Below are 24,883 nucleotides of genomic sequence, written 5' to 3'. Positions count from 1 at the left end.
TCTTTTTCATTCCTGGTAACTAATATGTGTGCTGTGCTCAGTCGTGTCTGACTCTTTGCGGCCCCATGAACTGTAGCCCTCCAGGCTCCTCTGTCCATGGGGACTCTCCAGGCCAGAATTCTGGAGTGGGTTGCCATGCCCTCCTCCAGGGGATCTTCCCAACCCAGGGATCAAACCCAGGTCTCCCACATGGCAGGCGGATTCTGAGCCACCAGGGAAGCCCGTAACTAACACGTAGACCTCTCATTGTGGCAATGACTGACTGAAATCTGCTTATATCCCAGTGAAAATGACTACCCTAAGATTCTTTCCTGTTTAGATTGTGAGAAACAGAATAGATGAGTGTCAAATATCAGACACATTCATTTGTTTCAACTACTTTGCTCTGCATATTAAAAAAAATTAAAATATGAGAGGTCCTTTGGCACGTCCAATCACATTCCAGTTGCGTTTTGCAACTATTTTCTGGCATATCCCTGTATGTGGCAGGGCTCACATTGGCTGCAGGAGGGACACAGAGCCGGCCAACAGGAAGTGTCGTGTGTGTCGAGCATTTCCAGGTGCAAAGAGCTGCGCTCAGCGATTTACATATATCACCCCTGTAGTTCAGTCTTTGTCACGAGGCTGCATGGAAGGCTGTTTCCACCTTTATCCCACAAAGAAGAAACAGATGTTAGGACCTGACCTGTTCACTGATTACCAACCCCAGGTTTTTCTTCTGAGTCACTCTGTTCAATTCTGCTGGGGCTTCCATACCAAAGGACCACAGATTGGGTAGCTTCAACAACAGAAATGTGTTTTCTCACAGTTAGGGAGGCTAAAAGTCCCAAATTAGGTCCAACAGGCTCAGCTCCTGGAGAGGACTCTCTTTCTGGCTTGCAGATGGCCATCTTCTCGTGGTGTCTTCATGTGAGAGCCTGGGTCTCCCTCTTTTTGTAAGACCTCCAGTCCTGTCAGATTAGGACCCTGCTCTTATGACAGCAGGTAATCTTAATTCCCTCCTAAGGACTCTATCTTGAAACGCAGTCATGTTGGCAGTTCGGGCTTCAACTCATGAATTTTAGTGGGGAGACACAGTTCATTCCATAGCCTGTTTTTTACTCTTCAACAGTTCCAAGTTCATATAAAGATTAGGGGCACACAGTAGAATGTTACCAGTCACAAAAAAAGAATGAAATAATGCCCTTTCAGCAACATGGATGGACCTAGAGATTACCACCTAAATGAAAGAGAAAGACAAATATATGATATCCCTTATATGTGGAATCTAAAAAAGTGATACAAATGAACTGATTAACAAAACAGAAATAGAGTCACAGACATAGAAAACAAACGAGATAGTGGTTGCTGGGGGCAATAAATTAGGAGTTGGGAATAGCAGATTGACTATGTGGATCACAATAAACTGTGGAAAATTCTTCAGGAGATGAGAATACCAGACCACCTGACCTGCCTCTTAAGAAACCTGTATGCAGGTCAGGAAGCAACAGTTAGAACTGGACATGGAACAACAGACTGCTTCCAAATAGGAAAAGGAGTACGTCAAGGCTGTATATTGTCACCCTGCTTATTTAACTTATATGCAGAGTACATCATGAGAAATGCTGGACTGGAAGAAGCACAAGCTGGAATCAAGATTGCCAGGAGAAATATCAATAACCTCAAATATGCAGATGACACCACCCTTATGGCAGAAAGTGAAGAGGAACTAAAGAGCCTCTTGATGAAAGTGAAAGAGGACAGTGAAAAAGTGGGCTTAAAGCTCAACATTCAGAAAACTAAGATCATGGTATCTGGTCCCATCGCTTCATGGCAAATAGATGGGGAAACAGTGGAAACAGTGTCAGACTTTATTTTTCTGGGCTCCAAAATCACTGCAGATGGTGACTGCAGCCATGAAATTAAAAGACGCTTACTCCTTGGAAGAAAAGTTATGACCAACCTAGACAGCATATTAAAAAGCAGAGACATTACTTTGCCAACAAAGGTCCATCTAGTCAAGGCTATGGTTTTTCCAGTAGTCGTGAATGGATGTGAGAGTTGGACCATAAAGAAAGCTGAGCGCCGAAGAATTGATGCTTTTAAACTGTGGTGTTGGAAAAGACTCTTGCAAGTCCCTTGGATGGCAAGGAGATCCAACCAGTCCATTCTAAAGGAGATCAGTCCTGGGTGTTCACTGGAAGGACTGATGCTGAAGCTGAAACTCCAATACTTTGGCCACCTCATGAGAAGAGTTGACTCATTAGAAAAGACCCTGATGCTGGGAAAGATTGAGGGCAGGAAGAGAAGGGGACAATAGAGGATGAGGTGGCTGGATGGCATCACCAACTCAATGGACATGGGTTTGGGTGGACTCCAGGAGTTGGTGATAGACGGGGAGGCTTGGCGTGTTGCGATTCATGGGGTCGCAGAGAGTCGGACGTGACTGAGCGACTGAACTGAACTGAACTGCTGTGTATAAAATGGAAAAACAACAAAGACCTGCTGTATGGCACAGAGAACTATTATCAGTATCTTGTAAGAACCTATAATGGAAAGGAATCTAGAAAAGAATACATATGTATGTATATAACAGAATCACTCTGCGCCTGAAACTAACACAACATTGTAAATGAACCATACTTCAATAGAAACAGTTAAAAAATTAGGGGTATGCAAATGGTCATTGGAAGTGAGCTCTCTGTCTGTCATCCTGTGTGGCATACATGGTTAAGAGGAAAGGTAGGCTTTACCTTGCAAAACCAAAATCTGAGCTGGGTGTTGAGTCCAGGTGTGGCATTCCTATTGGAAGCCATGCTCATATTTTCTTACAAAGTGCTTTTGAAAATAAAACATTAGCATGATTGTAATAGTTGATCTCACTATTACCATAATCCTTGACCCATAGAAGACAGTTGGTTACACAAATCTTATTTTTTTAAGAAACACAATTGAGGCTTTTAGAGTGAAGGGAATTTTTGGTTGTCCACCTAAGTGGATGATCTGATTTTAGGAGCAGAAACCAGTTCAAAATCCATGATATTCAGTGACCTACATTTTACAGTATTAGCCACTTGATACATTATAATCCAAAATTGCCAGTTAAAAAAAAAAAGCTTTTATCATTAGCATAAAACATTCCACGAAGCTTTAAAAATTGCTTGTTTTATATAATTTGAGGTGTTGCTGAAATTCACTGTATGATTCCAATGTGACAGTGCTGAATTGAATATGGAGGCATGTATAATCTTCCTCTCAGAAATCTAAAGGAGTTATAATTTCAAATTTTTGTGCAATTAGATTAAATCATAATGAATTAGATAAATTAATTAAATCAAATTAAATCAACAACTAAAAAAGAAGGTAGGCTTTAATCACATGTTTGTGCTAAGTCGCTTCAGTTGTGTCCGTCTCTGTGTGACCCTATGGAATGTAGCCCACCAGGCTCCTCTGTCCGTGGGATTCTCCAGGCAAGAATACCGGAGTGGATTGCCATTCCCTTCTCCAAGGAATCTTCCCGACCCAGGGATCGAACCAGTGTGTCTTACATCTAACCTGCATTGGCAGACAGATTCTTTACCACTGGGGGCTCCCCTGGTAGTTCAGCTGTTAAAGAATCCATCTATAATGTGGGAGATCCTGGTTCAATCCCTCGGTTGGGAAGATCCCCTGGAGAAGGGAAAGGCTATTCACTCCACCCCTTGTCTCTCGTAGTCATATGTTCAGTGTAGCAATAAAAGCAAAAGATTTAATCCCAACACAGATGAATCTCCAACACACTCTACTAAGCCAAAGAAGTCAGACTCACAAGATGACCTAACACATGATTCCTTTTATATGACATCCTGGAAAAGGTTAAATTGTAGGAGCAGAAAACAGATCCATGATTTGTTTTGATCTCTTGGGAGTTGGAGTTGGGGGTGCAGGAAGAAGTTGATATCAGAGGAGCATGAGGGAATTTGGGGGGGTGATGATGGAGCAGTTCCATGCCCTGACTATGATGTATGGTTATACAACTGCATGCATTTGTTAAAACTGACAGAACCAGGCCATAAAAGGGTTTTGTTTTCTTTTAACTATATGTAAACTTTACTTGAGAAATGTCTGGGCTCCCTGTCAACCATGTGATGTCTTACAAAGTTTAGGGTCCACCATTGTCCATCCAGGCTCTATCCACCTTCCTCTTTGAGTTTATGTTAGACTCTTCACACACAGCTTCCCTTTATCTGTGACTGTATTATGTCTTTATTGATTTCTCTGTTTAGGAAGCAGGCTTGGTCCAGGGCAAGCTCATTTAGATTGTATGTATTATACACACAACAGCCCCAAGAGAAGCCTGTGTGCTCAGTGGCTTCAGTCGCGTCCAGCTCTTTGCGACCCCATGGACTGTAGCCCTCCAGGCTCCTCTGTCCATGGGATTCTTCAGGCAAGAACACTGGAGTGGGTTGCCATTTCCTCCTCCAGGGGATCTTCCCGACCCAGGGATCGAACCCTCGTCTCTTGCCTCTCCAGCATTGGAGCTTTGCCACTAGCGCCACCTGGGAAGCCCTAGCAGCAATACAGTTATTCCCCATTTCCTGATTAAGAAGCAGTTTCATGTTTTCTGTTGAGGCTGTCCGAGCGTGGCTTGGAAAAGAATTTCTAGACACAGGGCACCTCGGAAGGCAGTGAGTTAGGAACAAAGAGCAGAGATAATGAGCCCACTGCCAGCACAGCGGGCCAGCCCGACAGACCAGGGAGAGCCAGCAGGACAGTTAGAACAGCTGGCCGTCTCAAGGGAGAGCCGACGCTTTTCATGGTTTAGTAGCCAATTTTTATAGCCTCAAGACAAAGAAAATTCCACTAAAAGGTTGGCATTAGGTGATTAGTTAGGGTGTGAAAGGGTGACTGCTGGGTTGGGTGTTTTTGCCTAGTTTGGGGTCAGGAAGCCTCCTAGTGATGATTGGGGGGCTTTTGGCAAGTTACAAAGGGGCTCAGTCAGCTTCGGAGGGCTGTGGGTTCCACTTCTGTGGCCTTGGTACAAGCCCTCCCTTCTAAAGCCCTGGGGCAGGACTCCACATTTTCTTCAAATAATTTGCCTGTGCTCACACGAGAGCTGAAATGGTAGACCAGCACTCCAATCTTGGTATAGTTGATGTGACGAATGTCTGGCTACAGCTTCCTGATTAATGTGCCTTGTGTTAAGTACTCCCAGGTTTTCATTTAACGACCCAGTGTCCATTAGACTCGGAGAAGGCAATGGCACCCCACTCCAGTACTCTTGCCTGGAAAGTCCCATGGATGGAGGAGCCTGGTGGGCTCCAGTCCATGGGGTCGCTAAGAGTCAGGCATGACTGAGCGACTTCATTTTCACTTTTCACTTTCCTGCACTGGAGAAGGAAATGGCAACCCACTCCAGTGTTCTTGCCTGGAGAATCCCAGGGACAGAGGAGCCTGGTGGGCTGCCGTCTATGGGGTCACACAGAGTCGGACACGACTGAAGTGACTTAGCAGCAGCAGCAGCAGTCCATTAGACTACTGCTTAACAGAGACCCCCACTCAGGAGGCCTAAACCATAAACAGAGTTTACCGGCTTGTGAATCTCAGAGTCTGTATGAAAGTGAGCTTTAGATAAGTTTCAAGCCACTGACTCAATAACCTCTTGACAGACCGACTTTCATCCTCCTGCTGTAGTTTCATATAGGCTGTTGGCCTGATGTCTTCATTCTAAGGCTGGATATTCTTTGTGAACCCAAGACAACGGCCAACGTCAACTGACGCTTCTTTCTCCAAGCCCTTCCACCTCTTCCTTCACGTCTCATTCAACCACATGCCCAAATCTGGAATGATTATTGTGGACACAGGGTTGCATACATTTGGTTGGCTTAAGCCAATCCCAAACCTAACCTCAAGGCTGGGAAATACATTTCTATTCAGAAGGAGCGTGTGGTTAATGGGGAAGCTTTCAAAGGATCTGCTACAGTATTCAAGCCCAACCAGAAAGCTAACTCACTGACCAAAAATATGTTTCCTATTATCTGTGTATGTGTTGTCAATGACTTATTTGTATAGGCTCAGACAGAATGGGAAGATGCCTTGTCTAATGTCAGCCTCTGTGGTCAGTTTCAGGAGGGGCACCCTGAACCTGTTGGGGTGTCATCACTTCCTTAGTTATGATGGAGGGCCCAGAGCTAAGAGAGTGGCTCAGGAGTGTGATGGCTGGTGGGTGCTGGAGGGATCTTCCTTCTCAACTGAAGCAATGTTACAAGTCACCAGATCTCTTCTTTCTGAATCCACAAGCATCTGAAGCCTTCCCTGGATATAATTCTGGTGAGAGTGGAAAAAAGAGAGTTGTGGTCACTTTTGTACAATAATTAGAATAAACATTTATTTAGTGTTTTATGCAGCTTATATTTATGGGATTTAGAAGCAAACAATGTGGAGATGGCCAAGTCCTGAGTTAAAATGCAGTTTTCTCAAACCACATTCCATTACCCCAAGATTTCCTCCATTTGGTATGCATTCTAGATCCAGTTGGGTTTAGCTGACTTATAATGCTGTGTTAGTTGCTGGTGAAGAGCAAAGTGATTCAGGTATACACACACACACTCCTTTTCATATTCTTTTCCACTGTGGTTTATTATAAAATGTTGAATATAGTTCCCTGTGCTGCACAGTGGGACCTTGTATTTTTACCCATTCTATATACAATAGTTTGCATCCTCTAGTCACAAGCTGCCAACCCCCTCCCCCTCCCCTTGATAACCACAAGTCTGTGCTCTATGTCTGTGAGTCTGTTTCATAGGTAAGTTCATTTGTGTCATCGTTTAGGTCTCCCTTACAATTGACATCATATGGTATTTGTCCTTCTGACTTACTTTGCTCAGCATGATCATCTCTAGATCCATCCATGTAGCTGCAAATGGCATGATCCCATTCTTTATGGCTGAGTAATATTCCACTGTATGTATGGACCACATCTTCTTTATCCACTCATCCGTCGATGGGCATCTAGGTTGTCTCCATGTCTTGGCCGTTGTGAACAGTGCTGCTGGGAACATTGGGGTGCCTGTGAGATGGCGTTTATGATCTTTCACTCTGAATTTGTCACAGAGACATCTAACCGTTCCCCAATATCTGTCCTTCATTTTTTCTGCAACAATAATAGATAAAGAATAACAGAATAAAGAGCTACACTTCCCAGTCTCCTTTAAAAGATACATGACCACAACTAAGTTTTGTTCAATGGGATGCAGGAAACGTAATGTGTACAACTTCTAGAAAGCATCCTTAAAGGAAGAGTGTGGTTTTTCTCCTCTTTCATCCTTCCTTCCGGCTGGACGGTGGGCAAATTGGCTGGAACTGGGCTCATTGTCTTGGATCAGAAGGTGAGAATTGTGTGCTGAGGTTGCTGGGCAACAAGATAGAAGGCATTGGGGTCTTGGTGAGAAGGGGTAATCCTCCCAGGCCTGAACCACCTGTGTTTATGTGAAGGAGAAGTAAGCTATCATTCACAGGCCCTTCCAATGTCGGCTTTCTGTCACTTGCTCCTAAACGTAATAGAAATAATCGCTAATGGTTATAACCATGCCTGGCACCCAGTGAGGCTTCTATAATTGAATCTAGGCAGTCTGGCTTCCAGAGTCCCTGCTCTTAATCTCTGTGCTGTCTTGAGTTAATACAAATACCACCCAACAGACTCTGCTGGAGGAACCGTGGAGGAGGAGTTTAGGTCTAGAGACAGCCCTGAGGAAGTTACTAGATTGAAGCCTCTTTCCAAAATTGCTTCTGATGAATCTAATGCAAATAACTGGGACCATCTGGATTGAATTGCCATTAAAATAGACGCATGGGTTTAAAAGTTGAGAGCGAAGCATGTGGCCAAATGTGTGTCTCCTTCAGCTTGGAAGGTCGGCTTGTCGGCCTGAAATGTTGTAGGACCCAAGAACATGGAGGTTCATCTATTTCTAATTAATTGGGTTTTGTGGTGCTTTTGGAGGATCTTTGGCCAAATGACAGATGAGGAGGGAGCCACGGCCAGGACCTTCTCTCTCTTAGGCTCCCGAAGGCAGCTGTGTCTTCAGTGTTTCCAAATCTAATTTATTGTTGTAACCTGAGCAAGTTACTTTCTTGTCAGTAGAGTATTTTTCTTGTTCCTGTTCCAGGGTTTCATACTTGACAATCTCTTACGAGTCTTTCTAAGCTGGGACAAGCAATCTCAAATCAGATAAAAACGAAAGGATTCATATTCACATTCAAAGCAACAGAGGCCTAGAAAAATTTTATGCTCATTCTTCTTAGGCATTCCAGTTTGTTTGTTCATTCATTCAGTGATTCATAAGCAAGCATTTGCTGAATTCTATGAGTAACATAACTTTGGACAGATTACTTCCCATACATTCTAAATTTTGCAACAAATTTCCAATAGATTAAAAGTGTACATAGCAGGTGAATGAAAATGATAGTTGTGGTTATTACCATGATTTTCAAAGCCCTATGCTAGTCAATGGAAAAAATTAGCACAGAGCTAGAAAATACAGAACAAATAGCCCTACTCTCACTCAGCCTTAGCACATATGGATAATCATTCACTTCGCTAAATATCAAAGAAATAATTCTTCAACACTTATTATTTACCATATACTATGTTGGGAAGTGAACATAAAATAATTAAATAATCGTTTTCTGTTTCCAGGACTTTGTTTATAGTCTAGAATAGCCCAGTCTAATAGATATATAATGCATATCACATATATATAAATTAGACTTTCTAGGAATCATACTAGAAAATAAAATGTGAAATTAGCCTATTAATTTCATAATCTTATTAATTTTAGAAACCAATTGTTACTGTATATTTGCTCTAAACTATCATCATTTCAACATATACTCACTTAAAATGATTCATAGATATTGTACATTATTTTTTTCATAGTGAGTCTTCCAACCTAGTGTGTATTTTTACACATACAAGTACATCTCAAATCAGATGCTAAATTTCTGGAAATCCTTGATCTGTATTTAGAGTTCATAAAATTTATAATTTAGAAAGTTGTCTCACACTTTAAAAATTTCCACTAAGTAAATCAGCTTTAAAAAAAAAATTATTGGAGTATAGTTGCTCTATAACGCTGTGTTAGTTTCTACTTACAGCAAGATAAATCAGCTATACATGTACACATATCCCCTCCTTTTTAGATTTCCCTCCATTTAGGTCGCCACAGAGCACTGAGTAGAGCTCCCTAAGCTATACAGTAGGGCCTCATCCCCACCAGAGTGGTCCACGTGTTACAGTCAGTGAGCCCACACCGACACATCGTTATCATGCAAAGTCCATAGTTCCCCTTAGGGCTCGCTCTTGGTGTTGTATATTCTGTGGGTTTGGATAAACATATAATGCCATGTCTCCATCATTATAGGATCACACAGAAGAGCTTCACAGCAGTAAAGATCTTCTCTGCCTATTCATCCCTCCCCACCCCCACAGCCCCTGGCAACCGCTGGTCCTTTTCCCGCCTCCCAAGTTTTGCCTTTTTTGATAATGTCATATAGTTGAGTCACTCGGTGTGTAACCTTTTCTGACTCACTCCTTTCACTTAGTAATGTGCACTGAAGTGTCCTCTGTGTCTTCTCGTGGCTTGATAGCTCATTTCTTTTTATGAGTTTGATGAAACAATGAAACACATGTGAGAGTTTCATTGATGAAACAATGAAACTTTTTATTTCATTGTTTGATGTCCTACAGTTTATTTATTCACCTACTGAAAGACATCTTGATTGCTTACAATTATGAACAAATTGGCAATAAACATCAATGAGCAGGGTTTCGTGTGGATATACGTTTTCAGCCCTTTGGGATAAATACCAAGGAGCATGATGGCTGTATCACATGGTAAGAGTGTGTGGCACCCCACTCCAGTACTCTTGCCTGGAAAATCCCACAGACAGAGGAGCCTGGTAGGCTGCAGTCCATGGGGTCGCAAAGTCGGACACAACTGAGCGACTTCACTTTCACTTTTCACTTTCATGCATTGGAGAAGGAAATAGCAACCCACTCCAGTGTTCTTTCCTGGAGAATCCCAAGGACGGGGGAGCCTGGTGGGCTGCCGTCTACGGGGTTGCACAGAGCTGGACATGACTGAAGTGACATAGCAGCAGCAGCAAACTGTCATCTAAAGCGCCCGGCCTGCTGTGCATTCCTGCCAGCAGTGAATGAGAGTTCCTGTCGCACCAGCGTGTGCTGTTATCGGTGTTCTGGATTTTGACATTCCAATAGGTGTGTTGCGGCATGTCCTTGTTTCTATTTGCAGTTCCTTAATAATGGTTTTTCCTGTGGTCATGTATGGATGTGAGAGTTGGACTGTGAAGAAGGCTGAGCACCAACCAATTGATGCTTTTGAACTGTGGTGTTGGAGAAGACTCTTGAGAGTCCCTTGGACTGCAAGGAGATCCAGCCAGTCCATTCTGAAGGAGATCAGTCCTGGGATTTCTTTGGAAGGAATGATGCTAAAGCTGAAACTCCAGTACTTTGGCCACCTCATGGGAAGAGTTGACTCATTGGAAAAGACTGTGATGCTGGGAGGGATTGGGGGCAGGAGGAGAAGGGGATGACAGAGGATGAGATGGCTGGATGGCATCACTGATTCAATGGACGTGAGTTTGAGTGAACTCCAGGAGTTGGTGATGGACAGGGAGGCCTAGTGTGCTGCGATTCATGGGGTCGCAAAGAGTCGGACATGACTGAGGGACTGAACTGAACTGAATAACAGTATACGGAGCATCTTGTTTTAATATTCCTTTCCATTATGCTTTGGTACAGGATATTGAATATAGTTCTCTATGCAATAGAGTAGGACCTCACTGTTGATCTATTCTGTAATGATAGTTTGCATCTGTTAACCCCAAACCCCCAGCCTCCTCCCCTTGGCAATCCCAAGTCTGTTCTCTGTGTCTGAGAGTCTGTTCCTGTTTTGTGGATAGGTTCATGTGTATCATATCTGAGATCTCACATATAAGTGATACCATGTATTTGTCCTGCTTTAACTTCCTTCACTTAGTAGGGTGATCTCTAGGCCCATCCATGTTGTTGCAAATGTTATTTCATTCTTTTTATGGCTGAGTAGTATTCCATTGCATATATGTACCACTTTTTCTTTATCCATTCATCTTTCCATGGATATTTATATTGTTTCCATGTCTTGACTGTTGTGAATAGCGGTGCTGTAAACACTGGGGTGCATGTATCTTTTTAAATTATAGTTTTGTCTGGATATATTCCCAGGAGTGGGATTGCTGGATCCCATGGTAGTTCTATTTTTAGTTTTTTGAGGCGCTGTGGAGCATCTTTTCATATAGTCATTTGCCATCTGTGTATCTTTGGTGAGGCATCTGCTCGGTTCTTCTGCCTTTTTTTAAGTCAGCTTCTTCATTCTCTTACTGTTGAGTTTTAAGAGTTCTTTGTATATTTGGATGACAGTCCTTCATCAGTTGTGTCTTTTGCAAATATCTTATTCAGTCTGTGGCTTGAGTCCTCATTCTCTCTAGTATCTTTCACAGAGCAGAGGTTTTTAATTTTAATCAAGACCAGATTATCGATTGTTTATTGCACAGATCATGCTTTTGGTGTTGTATCTGCCATCACCGTACCCAAAGTCATCTGGATTCTCTTCTGTGTTATCTTCCAGGAATCTTATAACTCTGTGCTTTACATTTAGCATTATGATCCATTTTGAATTGATTTTTGTGAAAGGTCTAGATTTTTTTCTTCTCTTTTTGCCTTAGACTATCCAGTTTTCCAATACCATTTGTTGTAAAGCCTGCTTTTCCTCCATGGTATTGCCTTTGTTCTTTTTGAAGATCAACTGACTATATTTATGTTGTTATTGTTCAGCAGCTAAGTCACATCCGATTCTTTGTGACCCCATGGACTGCAGCATGCCAGGCTCCTCTGTCCTCCACTGTCTCCTGGAGTCTGCTCAAATTCATGTCCATTGAGTCGGTGATGTATTTCATTTATTTTTAATGCACTGAAGAAGAAGAAAGACCACTTAACCCAGCATTGGAAGCCATCCACCTTGTCCATGGAGAAAACCTTGGTGCTGGCCTTTACTTCGAGATTCTGCCCTTCCACTTTTTGGTGTGAAAACATCAAACATCTATGCGTTTCAAGTGATGTCAGATGACATATATTTTCTATTCATCTTAGTTGGCAAAAAAAAAAAAAAAGGCACAAGGCACGAACTGAACAAGGTTGGCAACTTCTTTTCCTTTTTTTTTTTTGGTTTTTTAGTGCCGTTTTTGACTGTGAAATTAAAGTTTCTCGTTCCGTGGTCTTTGGACTTCCACCTCTGAATGATTTACGTCTTAACGAAAGGTCCGCTAGGGGGAGAAGTTTAGTAGCGTTAGAGCTCCTCCGCTCAGCCAGAAGTGTTTTTGTCGACTCCTCAGTAAACAAAAGATCGCTCTCGAAACCAAACAGCACCAGGCCAGAAGGTTTGGTGTGCGTGTCCGGAGTTCTCCCGCGGCACCTTTGAGCCGACGCTGCGCAGAAGCACGGCGGGGCGTCCGGGAAGGGCTGATGCACCCGGCCGAGGCGCGGGCCGCCGAGCGCAGCGCGTCTGGGACAAACCCCAGTGCTTCCACACTGAGAGTGCTTATTCACGAGTGAACCAAACTCCCGGACTGATTAGAATCAGAAGTTGCATAGGAGATCGCGCTGGCCTCCCAAGGGTTTGCAAGGGTGCTGCGCACAGAGCAGGGCTAGACTCGGCCCCGGTACCTGTCCAAAGAATAGACACACTTAAGACGCGCTTTTAGCAGCAAGTCACGCGCTCAGTGGTGCTCCGGGTATATACCTCCTAAGAAGACATCTGTCCGAGTGCCAGAAGTCCCACCGCTGATGAATGACGTTTCAGAATCCCTGGCCCTGGACAGTTATTATTATTATTTTTTTGTAGATGCTCTTCCAATTCTTGCCATGGCTGTGTGCCACATTTCTTTAGCTGCCTTTATAGGATCAACTTTTTAAAATAAATTTATCTTAAAAAGAGACGTATAGCTATTATAAGTGGAAAATAAGTTCCACTTGCCATTGATAGAAAGCATGTGTCAAGATAAATTCAGCAGACAACGATATTACTTAGATGGATACTCAGCCCTCCTCAAAATTTTAAGCTTGAGACCTGCTCCCTCTTAAGCAAGAGGATTAGCAAGTGCTAGAAAGAGGTGTTAAAGACGTTTTAGGCCCCCTATGAGATTTTTATTTTCCTTGACAAAATAATCAAGAGGCCTGAAAGGGAACAGCTTTCCCCCAACACGATTCAGAATTATTTCATGTCTTGTCTGTGCAGATAGTCATCCTATAATCCACCTAAAACAACCTGCCTACCACCAGCAGATCCTCTAATACCTTGGGAAACACAGCTTTAAATCACAGCTATTGCCTAGAAGCGAGAAGCCACTCAACTTCTTCACAAGGAAGAAGGAAGCTACGGATATAACTCCAAAGCTATCTGTGTTATTAAAGATAACTCATCTAGATAGACTAGAATTTAAGTGCAGCCCCCTCACCTGTCTAGCAGGCTGCAAGTCTGTTTTTATTTTAATGTTTCATACTAAAAATAATTGAACTAGTTTCCAGGAACTTTTACTTCTTTGTTTTTCTTGCATCCCACATTGAACTTGCCAATATGCTGCAGTTTTTGCAGTTTGTCCTCTGGTCTGCGTCTCTTGTGATCCTGCCTTAGTCTAAAGCCTCATCTGCTATTGATGCAACTGGCTAATGCTATCCTGCCTCTGTCTCTCCACCCTTCATTCCATCATCTACATAAAACTAACCCTCTAGTAACAATGCACATTGTTTTACTGTGGTCTTCCTCAGTTGAGAGATTCCTAAGTAAAATGCCCAAGGCCACACCCTTTGTTAAGTGGCAGAGCTGGGAATCCAAGTTCATTTGTCCAGTTCCAAAGGGCATTCTTTAATGACCATATCGGTGTTCATTGCCAAAGACGGAAGTTAAGCAGCTGACCTTCTGCAAAAAAGGTACTTAGTAGGCTTTAATAACCCAAATACATCCAACATTTCCGAAACTAAAAATGACTGTTAATTCAGTCAATATTTATAAAGCATTAAGCAAATCTGGGCTGTTTCTGTCTAAGTGACAGAAACACACTTAAACTGGTTCAAATACTGTGAGATACTATTTATTAGCTGTTCACTGTGTATAACTGAAAACTTTGGGAGGTAGGGCTAGCTTCTGGCTGGGCTGAACCGAGGAACCAGGTCCCTAGGATTCAGTCACTGGTTCTGCATTTCTCAGCCCCCGCTTGCAACTGCTTCTTCTTGAGCGGGTCTTCCCCTGGTGATGACAGGATGCCTGTCACTAGCTCAGGGAAGCCAGGGGCCTGAGCAATTCTCAGGTCACCTGACACGACGCCAGCTCACTAGCCCCGACAGCCTGCTCAAAAAGAGACCACTCACTTCCTTGGTAATTCTTGCCAGAGTTTCGGGACTGAATCTCATTGGCCCAGCTCGGATCATGTGACAATCAGAAACCAATCATTTGCGCCGGGAAAATGGCTTATGTTGATTGGTCCAACCTAGATCACGGGCCCACGTCTACAATCAAGGGATAGAATTAGGCTCTCTGAAACAAATGAACTTAGGCTGGAGGAGGGTAGTTTTCTCAAGGGAAACTGAGATAGGGTTACTAGGAAAGAATTCGGGAAAGAGGGGAATAGACGCTGACTGCTAAATCCCATGGACCGAGGAGCCTGGTAGGCTGCAGTCCATGGGGTCGCGAAGAGTCGGACACAACTGAGCGACTTCACTTTCACGCATTGGAGAAGGAAATGGCAACCCACTCCAGTGTTCTTGCCTGGAGAATCCCAGGGACGGGGCAGCCTGGTGGGCTGCCGTCTATGGGGTCGCACAGAGTCGGACACGACTGACGCGACTGAGCAGCAGCAGCAGCAGCAGCTCTGGGGGCAGGCCAGAGTAGCAGGTGCTGCTATGTGCTTATGATGGGTTGTGTATTGTGTGGGATGAAGAGGCATTTCACGCATACTCATATTCTCAAAGAACTAGTACTCAGGAGGCAGATAAGAAGAAACAGTATGAGAACAAGAAGGGGAATTATCTCTATATTAATAGTTCACCAGGTGAAATAGGAACCCCAAAAGGAGAGAGATCATTTGTGGGAATTAGGGCTAAAATCATCAAGGAGACATTCTAGAGAAGGACTTTGAAGGATGGGCAGAGAAGGTTAGGAAAGATACTGGCCCTCTGACCTTATCCCTGCACAGTCGTGACTGTTTCACACCATGGCAACAGGGACTATGCAGATGAAATAAGGTTACTGATCAATTGATAGTCATCGGGCAACTCTTAGGCACTGGGTCACCTGGGAACCTCTCATTCCATCTTTTCTCTGCAAGTTCCCCTGAGAAGGGGTATAGATGAGAAGGAAGGAGTGGTGCCTCTGGTACTTGGGCTTCCCTGATAGCTCAGCTGATAAAGAATCCGCCTGCAATGCAGGAGACCCCAGTTCGATTCCTGGGTCGGGAAGATCCGCTGAAGAAGGGATCGGCTACCCACTCCAGTATTCTTGGGCTTCCCTGTGGCTCTGCTGGTAAAGAATCCACCTGCAATGTGGGAGACCTGGATAGGATCCCTGGGTTGGGAACATCCCCTGGAGAAGGGAAAGGCTACCCACTCCAGTATTCTGGCCTGGAGAATTCCATGGACTGTATAGCCCATGGGGTCACAAACAGTTGGACATGACTGAGTGACTTTCAGTTTAATTGCCCTCTGGGCTTTCTTTTCCATCAAACTTTCCCTTGATATTGATCGCAGGTTTCAAGGTCTGCAGATGGGTTAGAGGTGGGACTGGAGTGTGGCAGTTATTTAAAGTTGATACACGATGGTGGTTGGTGACAAAAACATTTGAATTCTTGGCTTTCCCCATCTCAAGCCCTACTTCTGCATTTTGGAATAAGAGTTCTGCGTTTGTGGTTCATGGATAATTTTAGGGTGTACACAGAACTTCTGGAGGCAAGGCTTCAAACTTTGTGTCGATACATTTAGAAATTTTCCATGGAAAAGCACTATGGCCCAAGAAATATCAAAACCCACCACCTCAGAGACTTTTTTTTTTTTTTCAGGGACCATGGTCTGTTCACCAGGGTTCTTTGGGAAGAACTTGGACAAGGTTTGCTTCAAGTTTCATCTTTTAGTGAATTGGAACTCTAAAACCCCAGCTGCCAGCCCAACACCTTCCTGTGTCTTGGGATTATGGAACTATGAAAGGAATTTGTTTTGCTGGATAATTTTGAGTAACTTGAGCTGTGTATTGGGTGAAAAAGGGAAAAATCTATCAAGCAGTCCTGTGCCCTATGGTACAGACAACATTTGTCCAACCCAGATGCCCCCCAAATTGGAATCACTGTTACCCTAAGGACAATGGGTGGTCCAGGAAGGGGTATGCCTAATTTTAGAAAGCCAGACTCATCACCGGGGTGATCTTTAATAGAAGCCTTTGTTGAACAATGGTTTTTATCCCAGAATGTGATCACAGCTGTTTTATTTTAGCTAATGCAGCAATTCAAGCAATTAAATCCATATTCCACTGTGGCTATTTATTTTCACGAAGTAGTTCTCCATGCATTGTCATGAAAGAATTCTTTGAGACTTGCAAAGTCAAAACAGAATGTAGACTTTTTTTTTTCCTTCTAAAATAGCCACATCTGCTTCTTCAAGTTGTCTTTTCTTTGTTGATGTCTCATAAGGATGTCAACTTTTAATCTCCAAGAACTAGGTTCCATTGGGAGAAATAAGATTTATTCTTTAGAGGCAATAGAGTAAGTATCATGGTAAATCATAGTCCAGGAGAAAGAGGAGGACCGGTTTGTTTTAGTAGCAAAAGAACAAATCAGGGAGCTCATGTTGAAATCTGATATTGTTACAAAATTAAATGAGATGATTATTTCCTGGTTGTAACATTATTTATGAGTAAAAGATTTGATGTATTTATTTTGTGACTCCCTTCCTTTTCCTTATGATTATATATTGTGTAATTATTTTATTCAATCATTCAACAAATATTCATTGAACTGCCAGTATGTGTCAGGAATGGTGAACAAGATAGACACAATTGTATTCCTTTTTTGTTTTATTTTGACCATAATTTTTAAAAATTAATTTTTACTGGAGTATAGTTGCTTTACAATGTTGTGTTAGTTTCTGCTCTACAGCAAAGTGAATCAGCTATCTATACACATATATCCCTTCTTTTTTGGATTTCCTTCCCATTTAGGTCACCACAGATCGCTGAATGGGCTTCCCTGGTGGCTCAGATGATAAAAAATCCACCTGCAATGCAGGAGATCTGGGTTCCACCCCTGGGTCAGAAAGATCCCCTGGAGAAGGGAATGGCTTCCCACTCCAGTATTCTTTCCTGGAGAATTCCATGGACAGAGGAGCCTGGTGGGCTACATCCGTGTGGTCACAAAGAATCAGACACGACTGAAGGACTAACACACAAACATACACAGACCATTGAGTGGAGTTCCCTGAGCTCTACAGTAGGCTCTCATTAGCCATCTATTTTATACAGACTATCAATAGTGTATATGTGTCAATGCCAGCCTCTCAATTCATCCCAATCCACCCCTCCTTCCCCTGGACACAATTTTTGACCTTGTTCCATTTATATCATTTCTGGAAAGACCAACTAGAAGTCAGAAAATAAAGAAATGAATAGAAGAATCAGAGACTGTGGTACATGCCAGGAAGGAAGGAAGGAAGGAAGGGGGTAAAATAGGAATGAATTGGAAAAGGACGTTACTTTAATTAAAAAAAAAAAATACACCCATAGACACCTGCTCTGTAGACTGAGGATTTAAGCTGAGGCTTAAAGGAAAGATGATTTAAAGGAAAGTTTTATCTCTGTGTATAAATGGAGGGGGAGCATCACAGACTGATGGAATTGGCAAGGGCTTGAGGTGGGAAGCTTGGTGTATTTGAAGAACTGGAGGATGAGTGGCTGGAAAACAGTGAGTAAGATGAGTGTGCCGGGAAAGCAGTTACTCCTGTTCTTGCCTTAGTGAAATGGGAGTTCACTGTTGCATCTGGAATTACACTGGCATAGTCCCTGCCATCTTGCTTGCCACTGCTTCAGGAGAAGGAGTGCCCAAACTCAGGATGTGCTGTACTGAGATCATGGCGCTTGGGGTGGTAAGAACTAAATGCTTGTGTCCCCCTCCCATATTCACGTGTTGGAGCCCAAATCTGCAATGTGATGGTATTTGGAAGCATAGCTTTTGGAAGGTGACCAGATCATGAGAGTGGAGCCCCCACAAATGGGCTGATATTCTTCAACGAAGCGATAGGAGCGAGACGCCTTCTCCCTAGTGCCTCCCCTCTTCTCTCAGTCATGGAAGACACAGTGAGAGGCTGGGTGGTCTGTCAATTAGGAGGAGAGCCCTCACCAAGCCCCCAACCACGCTGGCACCCTGATCTCAGACTTCCAGCCTTCGGAGCTGTGGGAAATAAGTGTCAATTGTTTAAGCAACCCAGTCTGTATAACGTTCTGTTGTAGCAGCCCAAGCTGCCTAAAACATAGGAGTGAAAATTACTGGGATACTTTGACAGGGAGCACATTGAGTGAGTGAGTGCTTCTGCTCAGTTGTACTGAGAACAGCAACCAGCCTGCACTGTTCACAGAGTCAGAAACCAAACAAGATGCTGGGGAAATTTCTCCAGCCCTTTGGGCTAAACAGGAGACTGTGGCAGGGAAATCTGGTGGTTCAGTAGGTAATGGGGGTACTAGGGTCAATGTGATTAGAACTGAGATTCAGAATGATCGTTGACTACATGATGAAAGAGAAGAAATTGATGGTGAGGAGTGTGTTGAAATGGCACACACAGGGTTATATACAAAAGAGCTGCCCAGTGGAAGAGAGGGAGAGACATTGCAAGAATTCCCAGAACTTTCCAGGAGCAGAGTTGAGTAGACTCATCACCGTCTCTCATGATTTCAACATGTTGGCAGACACCTTACGTGGCCACTTCTGCAGACCCTGTCCCTCTGGGACTTGGAGTTTGAGTTCGTGGGTGTTGTCAGTACTGTTTGTGATGTCCTGACCCCTAAGTCCCTCTGGCACACGGAGGAGCAGTAAGTGATTAAGACGGAGGAGTGGAACTCAGATTTCATGGGTTCAAATTCTGACACTCCACTAATGGCCTGAATGACCCTGTGCTAGTTTATTTCATCTCTTTGTGCCTCATTTTTTTTCTCCTGTAAAACAGATAAGATTGTATGGGATTGAAGTGAAATAACATTTATAACAGGCTTAAATGCTTTTCTGGCAGACAATAAGCACTCGCTTAATGTTAGGATTCACTAATATTGCTACTATTTTTTTTTTTACACTTTTATTTTTGTGTTTTCAGCTTCTAACCCTCGTGACACCTGGACACGCTCTCACTAACTTCACAAGCCACAGGCTTGTTCATTCAGCATGGAGAAGGGTTTCTGTATCAAGACTCTCCCTTTGACTTCCAGTTCAAGATGATGGAATAGAAGAATGTGTGCTTACCTCTTTGAGAAAACCAAAATTGCAACTAGCTACTGAACAACCATCGACAGGAGGACACTGGAACCCACCAAAAGAGGTACCTCACGTCCAAAGACAAAGAAGAAGTCCTAACAAGACACAGGCAAGATCTTAGTTCCCCAACCAGGGATTGAACTCCCACCACCTGCACTGGAAGCTTGGAGTCTCAACCACTGGACAGCCGTGAAAGTCCCTCAGATTTCTTTTTGAATCGTAGTTTTCAGTGTTATAAAGCCTCTTGAGACAGTCTGTCCTCAAGGGACCAAAATGAAAAAAAAAAAAAAAAAAAAAAAGAGTCTGCTGCTGAGGAAAGGAACTGTGGATGGTGATCAAGAAGAAATTCCTCTTCTGGTTAGTTTTATTTCTCTTGTGACGTCTAAGTAGTATGAAGTAGGCTGGTAATTCAATCCTAGAAGGAAATTGGAATATTCAAGAAACAATTTGTTGTCGCAGTCCCATCAAACTTGGCTCTTCCAGTGGCAGTGAGAAGCTCCATCCTGGGTAAGCATTCCTTCTTACAAAGTGAGCAAGACGCTGCTCAAAAGAAGGGAGTGTTTCCTCTTTTTAATCCTCCTCTCTGGTGGTGGGGCTCCATGACTGCGATGTTGCTAACTTTTATATATGATTCACATTTGTCTAACGACTACAGGATTGATATATTCCCCCCCTCCCACAGTGGTCAGTGCAGCCAGTCATACTTGTTGACTCTCATTAGCCTCTTTATTTATGTAGAATTGGGGCCATCAATGACATAAATTATGACCATCCCAGGAAGGCTGATGTGAAGAAAATATGCTGAATTATTTAAAGAGCAGCTTTGCAGGTTGAGGAAGGGGTTTCTATTTTCTGGTTCCCTGAGAAAGCTAAATGCAAGGTAAGAGCAAAAATATGTGACTGAGACATATATTTAGAAGCTTGGGAAGAAGAGTCCAGATGGAAGGAAGAGGAAGTACAAAAATTACAGGCCTGTAGCCAGGACAGACTCCACACACTTGAGGAACTCGGAGGAGCCCTGTGTGTGCATGGTACACAAAGCAGGGCAGGTTGTGGGGAGCTGAGAAACTTAAGGAGCCAAGGTGTTTAGAGCTTCAGCAACCGTGGTTTCATTTGGAATATGGTTGAAGCCATGGAACATTCTTAAACAAGGCATAAGATATTATGATTTATATTGAAAAAAAAATCACTCTGGGGTCTAATACAGAATAGAATATAAAGGACAAAAGTGGAAACAGAGGTCAATTAGGAGGCTAGGCTGTCAGGCTGTGGGTTAGAGTAGATACTCAATGAATTTTGTAAAAATACTATATAATTCATTCTCCCTAGGTGCTTGAGTTGAAGAGAATTACAGATTATTCTGAAGGTAGTTGACAATAAATCATTGCCAAGCCTTGGAGAGTTATAGACTCTTCTTGAAAGTTCTAGAAATGGTTTCAGATTTCTGAAAATAGGCTTATAGCATCATCAGCCCTCATACCTGTGTGGAGGTGTGGAAGTTTCTACACAACTTGGTTTGTGCAGACTGGTGGCTCTAGCGGTAAAGAAGCTGCCTGAACCTGCCTGCCAATGTAGGAGACGTAAGAGACACAGGTTTGATCCCCAGGTCAGAAAGTTCCCCCAGAGCAGGTGATGACAACCCACTCCAGCATTCTTGCCTGGAGAAGTCTATGGACAGAGGAGCCTGGCGGGCTACTGTCCGTGGGGTCACAAAGAGTTGGACATGACTGAAGTGACCTGGCACGCACAAGCAGAACACAGCAGAACAACTGTCCAGCAAGGGAGAAACTGCTGTCTTAAAGAAGGGAACCTTCTGTCAGCTGAAGTCCACTTATTAAAAAAAATAATTAGCCCAGAGGTGGAAAGTCCAGCGGAAGAGGGAGTGGGAAGCCAGAGAAATGAAAACAAGTCCTGAAGGGTCATGGTTCCTGGCAGGAGTTGAACCAGGTGCTGGGGAAAGTGAGGACACAGGACGCAGGCCTCCGCAGAACAGCTGGGTCCATCTCACGCCCTAAGACTCAGGTCATGGACGTGACCCACCCCAAGGAGCCCACTCAGCATCAGACGGCCTAAGTTGATTTGGAAACTCCTGACATTCTTGAGTAATTGCAAACTAATTTGGCCAAGGGCAAATGACTGCCAAAGGTGAAGTCATTGTGCAGAATTTTCCTTTCTTGCCCAAATCCTACAGCTGAAGGAAATAAGTGAAATTTAAGCAGTATATTGGACTCCCAGAGCGCAAGTCCTAAGATAGAAATGAACACCAACTTACAGAACCTTAGCCCCTTTCAGAAACCCATGGAGTTAATAAAATCCAGCTTCTCTCCTCAGTTGACCCCGGTTTTCCTTTCTCAGCTCCAGGCCTGGGGCTGAGAATCAGGTTTTTAAAAGTGTATCTGAGCTTTCTTTGGAGTCACTTCATTCTTATTGCCCGCAGGCAAAGAAGCTCTGATCGGTGAAGACGAGTTATAGGGAGGTCTGTTTTAACTCAGAATTGGGGGAAAATGTTTTAGTAATCATAGCTGCCCAACAGTGGAACAGAGTGCCTTCTTAAATAATAAGAGGTTAATGCTTATTGAGCATATACTATGCATCAGATCCTGGGATTAGTGCTTTACATGCATTATTTTATTTGGTCCACAGCATAGCTTGTTTTGTGGATGAAGGAGCTATGGGTGTATGAAAGGTACGTGTCTGAGGTCACACAATTATTCTAAGTCATTATTCCTGGGGTGGAGCCAGGGATAGTAAACAAAGACTGCATGTTTGAAAGAATGAATGAAGGAATGAATTTGATTAAGTTCCAGAAATAGTTTTGAAAAGCTACTCTGTGCCAGACATAGTGTTAGGCGTTCAATGGTAAACAAAAACCAATGTGATCTAGATTATGACTGGAAGATCTTTCCAGACTAATAGGAACAATTTAAGAGATGCTTTAGAATTTATAAAATTGAACATTTACAAAGTTCTTAAAAATGTGGTGGCAGCGTTTGGTTGCTTTTTCATGTGGAGATCGATTTAGCAAAGACTTCCTGTGTGAAAACGGCATTTCAACTGGGCATAGACGGATCATCTGGAAGGCGGCTGGAGACAACCTGGGGACAGAAGAGTATTCTAAAGTAGGATATTTACATTTTATTCACTGCAGTGTGAGAAATGTATGAATGTTTTTTCTAGTAAGGAGTGATCTGAAAGTACTACGAGTTATCTGCTAGCTAGAAATGAAGAGATTTGGTTGAAAGAGAGAGTGAAGGTCAAGGCCAGTGGAAGGTCCAAGAGAGTGGAAACAAGGTCCTACACAGCAGTGATTTGAGGGGAAGGAGAGCGGTAGGGCTGAAAGAAAGCCTTTAGAGGCAGCATCAGTGAGTCGGAAGTAGGCAGATTGGCAAGGCAGACAGAATCAGTGATGTTGCTTAGGCTTTGAACTGATTAACTTGGAGGATGGCAGAGCCATAAATTAGGATCAGGAGACCATTTGAGGCCCTAAAGTCTGAGAGAAAGGAAGAAGGAATGAAAATTTGATCATGGATTCACCATCTGTATGGGCTCATGAAAAACACTTCTCTGGCCTCCCTTCTTTCTAACCATGGAGGGTGGAGGTTGCTGGATGGATGGGTTCTAGTAATCCGTGGAGCCAGCAAGCAAATATTAAGTACACCAAGTATTTCCCAGGTACTACTGATGTCATGAACATGACAGCCTCAATCCTTGTCTTCATGGAACTTATTTTTCCATAGTATGTAGGATTGCTCAAGTAATTATTAGCAAATAACAATCATAGTAAAGGCCTTGAAGGAAGGCCTTCTGCCAGGCTCCCATGAGATATGCAATTCAAGTTGATACTTAAATGGTAAGTAGGTTAATCCTACCATACATATTTTAATTCAAATGCTCTGTTATCTTTTAAATGGAATAAAAAGCACAAGATGTGGGCAGTTGAGGCTTCTTGGACCTGTGAACTCCAGCTTTTGATGAAGTTCTTGATGTAGGCATAAAAGATCTTCTTGGTGGGAGGTGTTGACCACATCCATATCGTCAATATCTGCCCTTCCTTCTAGCAGACTTGACCCAGTGCCTTGTCAGTTAGCCTTAGGTTGCCTGGGTTGTTCTTAAATTAAATTCTGAAAATGTGCTTCATTTTCTCCAGAGCGATGACTTGGGGGAGCCCAGGAATGATGCTGCGGTCAGAGAATGACATTGGAATGTAGGCCTGAGGGCTGAGAGGCTGGCTGAAGATCACTCAGCCTGCCCACAAATCTAAAAATGTAATGCTGGAAAATATCTCCTCATACTTTGGCTTCTGCCACCAGGAAAGAGAAAGCTCAAATCACGGATGGCAGCAATATTATTAATTCAGGGATCTTAGTGCTCCAGCGCCACTCATTTTGCCCTAATGATTAAAGGGAAAAAAATCATTCCATTGTGAGTTTGTCCCAGATAGTGTGTGTGCAGGTTAGTGAGAAAAGGGGAGGAAACGGGGAAGGAAGGAGGCAGAGAGGTAGACTGAGGACACGCGGGGGAGGCTTCTTCCCCAGGCGACAAGGATGAAGTGGCTTTGAGGACTTATCCGTCGAGGCCACTTCTGTCATCTTTCCTGGGATGTTGCCTTGTTGATTTGATTGTCAGATGCCTTTTCCTCATTTTGGAAGTGTGTGCCAAGGTTGATCCAAGGGGCTTGGAATTGGGCTGAGGTTTTCATCCCCGTGATCCAAACATATCAGCTGCCTTCAGTTTTCTTATTGTAAAAAAAAAAAACAAAAGCACATTTTTGCCTGTAGAGATAATTAGATTCCCAAGGGGGTATGCAGTCTAGTATCCATCTACTACAATGCCAGCCAGCAGGGAGAAAGGGTGACGTTCATCTTCAATTCTTCTTTATTGGCCTTTGTGCATGTGTGATCTAGACCTGTGAAGGTCTTCAAGGAGTCTTTCACTGCAGGTGCTTTTTGCAGAGGACATAAATCTTCATTCAGAAACATTACCTGAGCACCAGCTGGATGGCTGGTCACTGGCTGGGTCTGGTGGGTAATACAAAGATGAGTAGACGTCTGTTTCTCCCAAGACCAGGAGTTTCTTGAGGGCAGGAGGTAAGTGAACATAATCCTGCATTCAGAGGTTCAGATGCGGAGGTTATCATAACAACAGAAAACCTTTGTTGATGACCTATCGTTTGGCAAGCACTACACTGTGCTAGGCTTGGGGACCTCTGAGCTGTGATCAGAGAAATTGCTATGAAAGTTCTCTGGGGCTTGGGGCGCAAGAGTTCCCTTCTGACCAGAGAACTGGAAAGGGTTCCTTGGAGGCAGTGCTATGGAGC

At 43.4% G+C, this 24,883-nt stretch overlaps 2 long non-coding RNA genes across 2 annotated transcripts in view; both read left to right on the top strand.

The window, feature by feature from the left end:
* LOC123330214 overlaps positions 1 to 16,942 on the top strand; it is a 51,057-nt gene extending 34,115 nt beyond the window's left edge. Inside the window, exon 3 of the long non-coding RNA XR_006545944.1 lies at positions 16,120 to 16,942. This is a non-coding gene — a long non-coding RNA (uncharacterized LOC123330214). The remainder of the gene's footprint in view (positions 1 to 16,119) is intronic.
* Positions 1 to 24,883, top strand: part of LOC123330213 — a 103,308-nt gene that overhangs the window by 53,829 nt on the left and 24,596 nt on the right. Inside the window, exon 2 of the long non-coding RNA XR_006545943.2 lies at positions 19,409 to 20,073. This is a non-coding gene — a long non-coding RNA (uncharacterized LOC123330213). The remainder of the gene's footprint in view (positions 1 to 19,408; positions 20,074 to 24,883) is intronic.

Source organism: Bubalus bubalis, chromosome 18, assembly GCF_019923935.1.
Source record: "Bubalus bubalis isolate 160015118507 breed Murrah chromosome 18, NDDB_SH_1, whole genome shotgun sequence".
NCBI classification, from domain to species: domain Eukaryota; kingdom Metazoa; phylum Chordata; class Mammalia; order Artiodactyla; family Bovidae; genus Bubalus; species Bubalus bubalis.
The sequence above is the reverse complement of the archived record's forward strand: the minus strand, read 5'-3'. Positions and strand labels throughout refer to the sequence as shown.